Source organism: Myodes glareolus, chromosome 17, assembly GCF_982192425.1.
Source record: "Myodes glareolus chromosome 17, mMyoGla1.1, whole genome shotgun sequence".
Lineage (NCBI taxonomy): Eukaryota > Metazoa > Chordata > Mammalia > Rodentia > Cricetidae > Myodes > Myodes glareolus.
The window spans coordinates 72,096,772-72,107,459 of record NC_142042.1 but is presented as its reverse complement, the minus strand read 5'-3'; positions in this window follow the sequence as shown (position 1 = coordinate 72,107,459).

Sequence of the window (10,688 nt, the reverse complement as noted above, 5' to 3'; positions counted from 1 at the left end):
CAAAGGAAAGTGATTTTCTCTGAAAGGACAGCATTTAGAAAGTGAAGCAACACTCCATTCACTTCGCACAGTGAATTGAAGTGTTGGAACAGACTGCTTCACTTTCAGAGAAACGCATGTGAGTTTCTGTTGAATGCTTGTAAGTAGCTTAAGGCACTTTCAAAGGAAAGTGATTTTCTCTGAGAGGACAGCATTTAGAAAGTGAGGCAACACTCCATTCACTTCACACAGTGAATTGAAGTGTTGGAACAGACTGCTTCTCTTTCAGAGAAACGCATGTGAGTTTCTTCCCAATGATTGCAAGTAGCTTAAGGCACTTTCAAAGGAAAGTGATTTTCTCAGAAAGGACAGCATTTAGAAAGTGAAGCAACACTCCATTCACTTCGCACAGTGAATTGAAGTGTTGGAACAGACTGCTTCTCTTTCAGAGAAACGCATGTGAGTTTCTGTTGAAAGCTTGTAAGTAGCTTAAGGCACTTTCAAAGGAAAGTGATTTTCTCTGAAAGGACAGCATTTAGAAAGTGAAGGAACACTCCCTTCACTTCAAACAGTGAATTGAAGTGTTGGAACAGACTGCTTCTCTTTCAGAGAAATGCATGTGAGTTTCTGTTGAATGCTTGTAAATAGCTTAAGGCACTTTCAAAGGAAAGTGATTTTCTCTGAAAGGACAGCATTTAGAAAGTGAGGCAACACTCCATTCACTTCACACAGTGAATTGAAGTGTTGGAACAGACTGCTTCTCTTTCAGAGAAACTCATGTGAGTTTCTTCCTAATGCTTGCAAGTAGCTTAAGGCACTTTCAAAGGAAAGTGATTTTCTCTGAAAGGACAGTATTTAGAAAGTGAAGCAACACTCCATTCACTTCGCACAATGACTTGAAGTGTTGGAACAGACTGCTTCTCTTTCAGAGAAACGCATGTGAGTTTCTTCCTAATGCTTGCAAGTAGCTTAAGGCACTTTCAAAGGAAAGTGATTTTCTCTGAAAGGACAGCATTTAGAAAGTGAAGCAACACTCCATTCACTTCGCAGAGTGAATTGAAGTATTGGAACAGACTGCTTCTCCTTCAGAGAAACGCATGTGAGTTTCTGGTGAATGCTTGTAAGTAGCTTAAGGCACTTTCAAAGGAAAGCGATTTTCTCTGAAAGGACAGCATTTAGAAAGTGAAGCAACACTCCATTCACTTCGCACAGTGAATTGAAGTGTTGGAACAGACTGCTTCTCTTTCAGAGAAACGCATGTGAGTTTTTTGTGAATGCTTGAAAGTAGTTTAAGGCACTTTCAAAGGAAAGTGATATTCTCTTAAAGGACAGCATTTAGAAAGTGAAGCAACACTCCATTCACTTCGCACAGTGAATTGAAGTGTTGGAACAGACAGCTTCTCTTTCAGAGAAACGCATGTGAGTTTCTGTTGAATGCTTGTAAGTAGCTTAAGGCACTTTCAAAGGAAAGTGATTTTCTATGAAAGGACAGCATTTAGAAAGTGAAGCAACACTCCATTCCCTTCGTGCAGTGAATTGAAGTTTTGGAACAGAGTGCTTCTCTTTCATAGAAACGCATTAGTGTTTCTTGTGAATGCTTGCAAGTTGCTTAAGGCACTTTCAAAGGAAAGTGATTTTCTCTGAAAGGACATAATTTAGAAAGTGAAGCAACACTCCGTTTACTTCGCACAGTGAATTGAAGTGTTGGAACAGACTGCTTCTCTTTCAGAGAAACGCATGTGAGTTTGTTGTGAATTCTTGCAAGTTGCTTAAGGCACTTTCAAAGGAAAGTGATTTTCTCTGAAAGGACAGCATTTAGAAACTGAGGCAACACTCCATTCACATCGCACAGTGAATTGAAGTGTTGGAACAGACTGCTTCTCTTTAAGAGAAACGGATGTGAGTTTTTCGTGAATGCTTGAAAGTAGTTTAAGGCACTTTCAAAGGAAAGTGATTTTCTCTTAAAGGACAGCATTTAGAAAGTGAAGCAGCACTCCATTCACTTCGCACAGTGAATTGAAGTGTTGGAACAGACTGCTTCTCTTTCAGAGAAACGCATGTGAGTTTCTGTTGAATGCTTGTAAGTAGCTTAAGGCACTTTCAAAGGAAAGTGATTTTCTCTGAAAGGACAGCATTTAGAAAGTGAAGCAACACTCCATTCCCTTCGTGCAGTGAATTGAAGTGTTGGAACAGAGTGCTTCTCTTTCATAGAAACGCATTAGTGTTTCTTGTGACTGCTTACAAGTTGCTTGAGGCACTTTCAAAGGAAAGTGATTTTCTCTGAAAGGACAAAATTTAGAAAGTGAAGCAACACTCCATTCACTTCGCACAGTGAATTGAAGTGCTGAAACAGACTGCTTCTCTTTCAGAGAAATGCATGTGAGTTTCTGTTGAATGCTTGTAAGTAGCTTAAGGCACTTTCAAAAGAAAGTGATTTTCTCTGAAAGGACAGCATTTAGAAAGTGACGCAACACTCCATTCACTTCGCACAGTGAATTGAAGTGTTGGAACAGACTGCTTCACTTTCAGAGAAACGCATGTGAGTTTCTGTTGAATGCTTGTAAGTAGCTTAAGGCACTTTCAAAGGAAAGTGATTTTCTCTGAGAGGACAGCATTTAGAAAGTGAGGCAACACTCCATTCACTTCACACAGTGAATTGAAGTGTTGGAACAGACTGCTTCTCTTTCAGAGAAACGCATGTGAGTTTCTTCCCAATGCTTGTAAGTAGCTTAAGGAACTTTCAAAGGAAAGTGATTTTCTCAGAAAGGACAGCATTTAGAAAGTGAAGTAACACTCCATTCACTTCGCACAGTGAATTGAAGTGTTGGAACAGACTGCTTCTCTTTCAGAGAAACGCATGTGAGTTTCTGTTGAAAGCTTGTAAGTAGCTTAAGGCACTTTCAAAGGAAAGTGATTTTCTCTGAAAGGACAGCATTTAGAAAGTGAAGGAACACTCCCTTCACTTCAAACAGTGAATTGAAGTGTTGGAACAGACTGCTTCTCTTTCAGAGAAATGCATGTGAGTTTCTGTTGAATGCTTGTAAATAGCTTAAGGCACTTTCAAAGGAAAGTGATTTTCTCTGAAAGGACAGCATTTAGAAAGTGAGGCAACACTCCATTCACTTCACACAGTGAATTGAAGTGTTGGAACAGACTGCTTCTCTTTCAGAGAAACTCATGTGAGTTTCTTCCTAATGCTTGCAAGTAGCTTAAGGCACTTTCAAAGGAAAGTGATTTTCTCTGAAAGGACAGTATTTAGAAAGTGAAGCAACACTCCATTCACTTCGCACAGTGACTTGAAGTGTTGGAACAGACTGCTTCTCTTTCAGAGAAACGCATGTGAGTTTCTTCCTAATGCTTGCAAGTAGCTTAAGGCACTTTCAAAGGAAAGTGATTTTCTCTGAAAGGACAGCATTTAGAAAGTGAAGCAACACTCCATTCACTTCGCAGAGTGAATTGAAGTATTGGAACAGACTGCTTCTCTTTCAGAGAAACGCATGTGAGTTTCTGGTGAATGCTTGTAAGTAGCTTAAGGCACTTTCAAAGGAAAGCGATTTTCTCTGAAAGGACAGCATTTAGAAAGTGAAGCAACACTCCATTCACTTCGCACAGTGAATTGAAGTGTTGGAACAGACTGCTTCTCTTTCAGAGAAACGCATGTGAGTTTTTTGTGAATGCTTGAAAGTAGTTTAAGGCACTTTCAAAGGAAAGTGATTTTCTCTTAAAGGACAGCATTTAGAAAGTGAAGCAACACTCCATTCACTTCGCACAGTGAATTGAAGTGTTGGAACAGACAGCTTCTCTTTCAGAGAAACGCATGTGAGTTTCTGTTGAATGCTTGTAAGTAGCTTAAGGCACTTTAAAAGGAAAGGGATTTTCTCTGAAAGGACAGCATTTAGAAAGTGAAGCAACACTCCATTCCCTTCGTGCAGTGAATTGAAGTTTTGGAACAGAGTGCTTCTCTTTCATAGAAACGCATTAGTGTTTCTTGTGAATGCTTGCAAGTTGCTTTAGGCACTTTCAAAGGAAAGTGATTTTCTCTGAAAGGACATAATTTAGAAAGTGAAGCAACACTCCGTTTACTTCGCACAGTGAATTGAAGTGTTGGAACAGACTGCTTCTCTTTCAGAGAAACGCATGTGAGTTTGTTGTGAATTCTTGCAAGTTGCTTAAGGCACTTTCAAAGGAAAGTGATTTTCTCTGAAAGGACAGCATTTAGAAACTGAGGCAACACTCCATTCACATCGCACAGTGAATTGAAGTGTTGGAACAGACTGCTTCACTTTCAGAGAAACGCATGTGAGTTTCTGTTGAATGCTTGTAAGTAGCTTAAGGCACTTTCAAAGGAATGTGATTTTCTCTGAAAGGACAGCATTTAGAAAGTGACGCAACACTCCATTCACTTCGCACAGTGAATTGATGTGTTGGAACAGACTGCTTCACTTTCAGAGAAACGCATGTGAGTTTCTGTTGAATGCTTGTAAGTAGCTTAAGGCACTTTCAAAGGAAAGTGATTTTCTCTGAGAGGACAGCATTTAGAAAGTGAGGCAACACTCCATTCACTTCACACAGTGAATTGAAGTGTTGGAACAGACTGCTTCTCTTTCAGAGAAACGCATGTGAGTTTCTTCCCAATGCTTGTAAGTAGCTTAAGGCACTTTCAAAGGAAAGTGATTTTCTCAGAAAGGACAGCATTTAGAAAGTGAAGTAACACTCCATTCACTTCGCACAGTGAATTGAAGTGTTGGAACAGACTGCTTCTCTTTCAGAGAAACGCATGTGAGTTTCTGTTGAAAGCTTGTAAATAGCTTAAGGCACTTTCAAAGGAAAGTGATTTTCTCTGAAAGGACAGCATTTAGAAAGTGAGGGAACACTCCCTTCACTTCAAACAGTGAATTGAAGTGTTGGAACAGACTGCTTCTCTTTCAGAGAAACGCATGTGAGTTTCTTCCTAATGCTTGCATGTAGCTTAAGGCACTTTCAAAGGAAAGTGATTTTCTCTGAAAGGACAGCATTTAGAAAGTGAGGCAACACTCCATTCACTTCGCACAGTGAATTGAAGTGTTTGGACAGACTGCTTCTCTTTCAGAGAAACGCATGTGAGTTTCTGTTGAATGCTTGTAAGTAGCTTAAGGCACTTTGAAAGGAAAGTGATTTTCTCTGAAAGGACAGCATTTAGAAAGTGAAGCAACACTCCATTCACTTCGCAGAGTGAATTGAAGTATTGGAACAGACTGCTTCTCTTTCAGAGAAACGCATGTGAGTTTCTGGTGAATGCTTGTAAGTAGCTTAAGGCACTTTCAAAGGACAGTGATTTTCTCTGAAAGGACAGCATTTAGAAAGTGAAGCAACACTCCATTCACTTCGCACAGTGAATTGAAGTGTTGGAACAGACTGCTTCTCTTTCAGAGAAACGCATGTGAGTTTCTTCCTAATGCTTGCAAGTAGCTTAAGGCACTTTCAAAGGAAAGTGATTTTCTCTGAAAGGACAGCATTTAGAAAGTGAAGCAACACTCCATTCACTTCGCACAGTGAATTGAAGTGTTGGAACAGACTGCTTCTCTTTCAGAGAAACGCATGTGAGTTTGTTGTGAATTCTTGCAAGTTCCTTAAGGCACTTTCAAAGGAAAGTGATTTTCTCTGAAAGGACATAATTTAGAAAGTGAAGCAACACTCCATTCACTTCGCACAGTGAATTGAAGTGTTGGAACAGACTGCTTCTCTTTCAGAGAAATGCATGTGAGTTTCTGTTGAATGCTTGTAAGTAGCTTAAGGCACTTTCAAAGGAAAGTGATTTTCTCTGAAAGGACAGCATTTAGAAAGTGAAGCAACACTCCATTCACTTCGCACAGTGAATTGAAGTGTTGGAACAGACTGCTTAACTTTCAGAGAAACGCATGTGAGTTTCTGTTGAATGCTTGTAAGTAGCTTAAGGCACTTTCAAAGGAAAGTGATTTTCTCTGAGAGGACAGCATTTAGAAAGTGAGGCAACACTCCATTCACTTCACACAGTGTATTGAAGTGTTGGAACAGACTGCTTCTCTTTCAGAGAAACGCATGTGAGTTTCTTCCTAATGCTTGCAAGTAGCTTAAGGCACTTTCAAAGGAAAGTGATTTTCTCAGAAAGGACAGCATTTAGAAAGTGAAGCAACACTCCATTCACTTCGCACAGTGAATTGAAGTGTTGGAACAGACTGCTTCTCTTTCAGAGAAACGCATGTGAGTTTCTTCCTAATGCTTGCAAGTAGCTTAAGGCACTTTCAAAGGAAAGTGATTTTCTCTGAAAGGACAGCATTTAGAAAGTGAAGCAACACTCCATTCACTTCGCACAGTGAATTGAAGTGTTGGAACAGACTGCTTCTCTTTCAGAGAAACGCATGTGAGTTTCTGGTGAATGCTTGTAAGTAGCTTAAGGCACTTTCAAAGGAAAGTGATTTTCTCTTAAAGGACAGCATTTAGAAAGTGAAGCAACACTCCCTTCACTTCGAACAGTGAATTGAAGTATTGGAACAGACTGCTTCTCTTTTAGAGAAATGCATGTGAGTTTCTGTTGAATGCTTGTAAGTAGCTTAAGGCACTTTCAAAGGAAAGTGATTTTCTCTGAAAGGACAGCATTTAGAAAGTGAGGCAACACTCCATTCACTTCACACAGTGAATTGAAGTGTTGGAACAGACTGCTTCTCTTTCAGAGAAACGCATGTGAGTTTCTTCCTAATGCTTGCAAGTAGCTTAAGGCACTTTCAAAGGAAAGTGATTTTCTCTGAAAGGACAGCATTTAGAAAGTGAAGCAACACTCCATTCACTTCGCACAGTGAATTGAAGTGTTGGAACAGACTGCTTCTCTTTCAGAGAAACGCATGTGAGTTTGTTGTGAATTCTTGCAAGTTGCTTAAGGCACTTTCAAAGGAAAGTGATTTTCTCTGAAAGGACAGCATTTAGAAACTGAAGCAACACTCCATTCACTTCGCACAGTGAATTGAAGTGTTGGAACAGACTGCATCTCTTTCAGAGAAACGCATGTGAGTATTTTGTGAATGCTTGAAAGTAGTTTAAGGCACTTTCAAAGGAAAGTGATTTTCTCTTAAAGGACAGCATTTAGAAAGTGAAGCAACACTCCATTCACTTCGCACAGTGAATTGAAGTGTTGGAACAGACTGCTTCTCTTTCAGAGAAACGCATGTGAGTTTCTGTTGAATGCTTGTAAGTAGCTTAAGGCACTTTCAAAGGAAAGTGATTTTCTCTGAAAGGACAGCATTTAGAAAGTGAAGCAACACTCCATTCCCTTCGTGCAGTGAATTGAAGTGTTGGAACAGAGTGCTTCTCTTTCATAGAAACGCATTAGTGTTTCTTGTGAATGCTTGCAAGTTGCTTAAGGCACTTTCAAAGGAAAGTGATTTTCTCTGAAAGGACATAATTTAGAAAGTGAAGCAACACTCCGTTTACTTCGCACAGTGAATTGAAGTGTTGGAACAGACTGCTTCTCTTTCAGAGAAACGCATGTGAGTTTGTTGTGAATTCTTGCAAGTTGCTTAAGGCACTTTCAAAGGAAAGTGATTTTTTCTGAAAGGACAGCATTTAGAAACTGAAGCAACACTCCATTCACTTCGCACAGTGAATTGAAGTGTTGGAACAGACTGCTTCTCTTTAAGAGAAACGGATGTGAGTTTTTTGTGAATGCTTGAAAGTAGTTTAAGGCACTTTCAAAGGAAAGTGATTTTCTCTTAAGGGACAGCATTTAGAAAGTGAAGCAGCACTCCATTCACTTCGCACAGTGACTTGAAGTGTTGGAACAGACTGCTTCTCTTTCAGAGAAAAGCATGTGAGTTTCTGTTGAATGCTTGTAAGTAGCTTAAGGCACTTTCAAAGGAAAGTGATTTTCTCTGAAAGGACAGCATTTAGAAAGTGAAGCAACACTCCATTCCCTTCGTGCAGTGAATTGAAGTGTTGGAACAGAGTGCTTCTCTTTCATAGAAACGCATTAGTGTTTCTTGTGACTGCTTGCAAGTTGCTTGAGGCACTTTCAAAGGAAAGTGATTTTCTCTGAAAGGACAAAATTTAGAAAGTGAAGCAACACTCCATTCACTTCGCACAGTGAATTGAAGTGTTGGAACAGACTGCTTCTCTTTCAGAGAAATGCATGTGAGTTTCTGTTGAATGCTTGTAAGTAGCTTAAGGCACTTTCAAAAGAAAGTGATTTTCTCTGAAAGGACAGCATTTAGAAAGTGACGCAACACTCCATTCACTTCGCACAGTGAATTGAAGTGTTGGAACAGACTGCTTCACTTTCAGAGAAACGCATGTGAGTTTCTGTTGAATGCTTGTAAGTAGCTTAAGGCACTTTCAAAGGAAAGTGATTTTCTCTGAGAGGACAGCATTTAGAAAGTGAGGCAACACTCCATTCACTTCACACAGTGAATTGAAGTGTTGGAACAGACTGCTTCTCTTTCAGAGAAACGCATGTGAGTTTCTTCCCAATGCTTGCAAGTAGCTTAAGGCACTTTCAAAGGAAAGTGATTTTCTCAGAAAGGACAGCATTTAGAAAGTGAAGCAACACTCCATTCACTTCGCACAGTGAATTGAAGTGTTGGAACAGACTGCTTCTCTTTCAGAGAAACGCATGTGAGTTTCTGTTGAATGCTTGTAAGTACCTTAAGGCACTTTCAAAGGAAAGTGATTTTCTCTGAAAGGACAGCATTTAGAAAGTGAAGGAACACTCCCTTCACTTCAAACAGTGAATTGAAGTGTTGGAACAGACTGCTTCTCTTTCAGAGAAATGCATGTGAGTTTCTGTTGAATGCTTGTAAATAGCTTAAGGCACTTTCAAAGGAAAGTGATTTTCTCTGAAAGGACAGCATTTAGAAAGTGAGGCAACACTCCATTCACTTCACACAGTGAATTGAAGTGTTGGAACAGACTGCTTCTCTTTCAGAGAAACTCAAGTAAGTTTCTTCCTAATGCTTGCAAGTAGCTTAAGGCACTTTCAAAGGAAAGTGATCTTCTCTGAAAGGACAGTATTTTGAAAGTGAAGCAACACTCCATTCACTTCGCACAGTGACTTGAAGTGTTGGAACAGACTGCTTCTCTTTCAGAGAAACGCATGTGAGTTTCTTCCTAATGCTTGCAAGTAGCTTAAGGCACTTTCAAAGGAAAGTGATTTTCTCTGAAAGGACAGCATTTAGAAAGTGAAGCAACACTCCATTCACTACGCACAGTGAATTGAAGTATTGGAACAGACTGCTTCTCTTTCAGAGAAACGCATGTGAGTTTCTGGTGAATGCTTGTAAGTAGCTTAAGGCACTTTCAAAGGAAAGCGATTTTCTCTGAAAGGACAGGATTTAGAAAGTGAAGCAACACTCCATTCACTTCGCACAATGAATTGAAGTGTTGGAACAGACTGCTTCTCTTTCAGAGAAACGCATGTGAGTTTTTTGTGAATGCTTGAAAGTAGCTTAAGGCACTTTCAAAGGAAAGTGATTTTCTCTGAAAGGACAGCATTTAGAAAGTGAAGCAACACTCCATTCACTTCGCACAGTGAATTGAAGTGTTGGAACAGACTGCTTCACTTTCAGAGAAACGCATGTGAGTTTCTGTTGAATGCTTGTAAGTAGCTTAAGGCACTTTCAAAGGAAAGTGATTTTCTCTGAGAGGACAGCATTTAGAAAGTGAGGCAACACTCCATTCACTTCACACAGTGAATTGAAGTGTTGGAACAGACTGCTTCTCTTTCAGAGAAACGCATGTGAGTTTCTTCCCAATGCTTGCAAGTAGCTTAAGGCACTTTCAAAGGAAAGTGATTTTCTCAGAAAGGACAGCATTTAGAAAGTGAAGCAACACTCCATTCACTTCGCACAGTGAATTGAAGTGTTGGAACAGACTGTTTCTCTTTCAGAGAAACGCATGTGAGTTTCTGTTGAATGCTTGTAAGTAGCTTAAGGCACTTTCAAAGGAAAGTGATTTTCTCTGAAAGGACAGCATTTAGAAAGTGAAGGAACACTCCCTTCACTTCAAACAGTGAATTGAAGTGTTGGAACAGACTGCTTCTCTTTCAGAGAAATGCATGTGAGTTTCTGTTGAATGCTTGTAAATAGCTTAAGGCACTTTCAAAGGAAAGTGATTTTCTCTGAAAGGACAGCATTTAGAAAGTGAGGCAACACTCCATTCACTTCACACAGTGAATTGAAGTGTTGGAACAGACTGCTTCTCTTTCAGAGAAACTCATGTGAGTTTCTTCCTAATGCTTGCAAGTAGCTTAAGGCACTTTCAAAGGAAAGTGATTTTCTCTGAAAGGACAGTATTTAGAAAGTGAAGCAACACTCCATTCACTTCGCACAGTGACTTGAAGTGTTGGAACAGACTGCTTCTCTTTCAGAGAAACGCATGTGAGTTTCTTCCTAATGCTTGCAAGTAGCTTAAGGCACTTTCAAAGGAAAGTGATTTTCTCTGAAAGGACAGCATTTAGAAAGTGAAGCAACACTCCATTCACTTCGCAGAGTGAATTGAAGTATTGGAACAGACTGCTTCTCTTTCAGAGAAACGCATGTGAGTTTCTGGTGAATGCTTGTAAGTAGCTTAAGGCACTTTCAAAGGAAAGCGATTTTCTCTGAAAGGACAGCATTTAGAAAGTGAAGCAACACTCCATTTACTTCGCACAGTGAATTGAAGTGTTGGAACAGACTGCTTCTCTTTCAGAGAAACGCATGTGAGTTTTT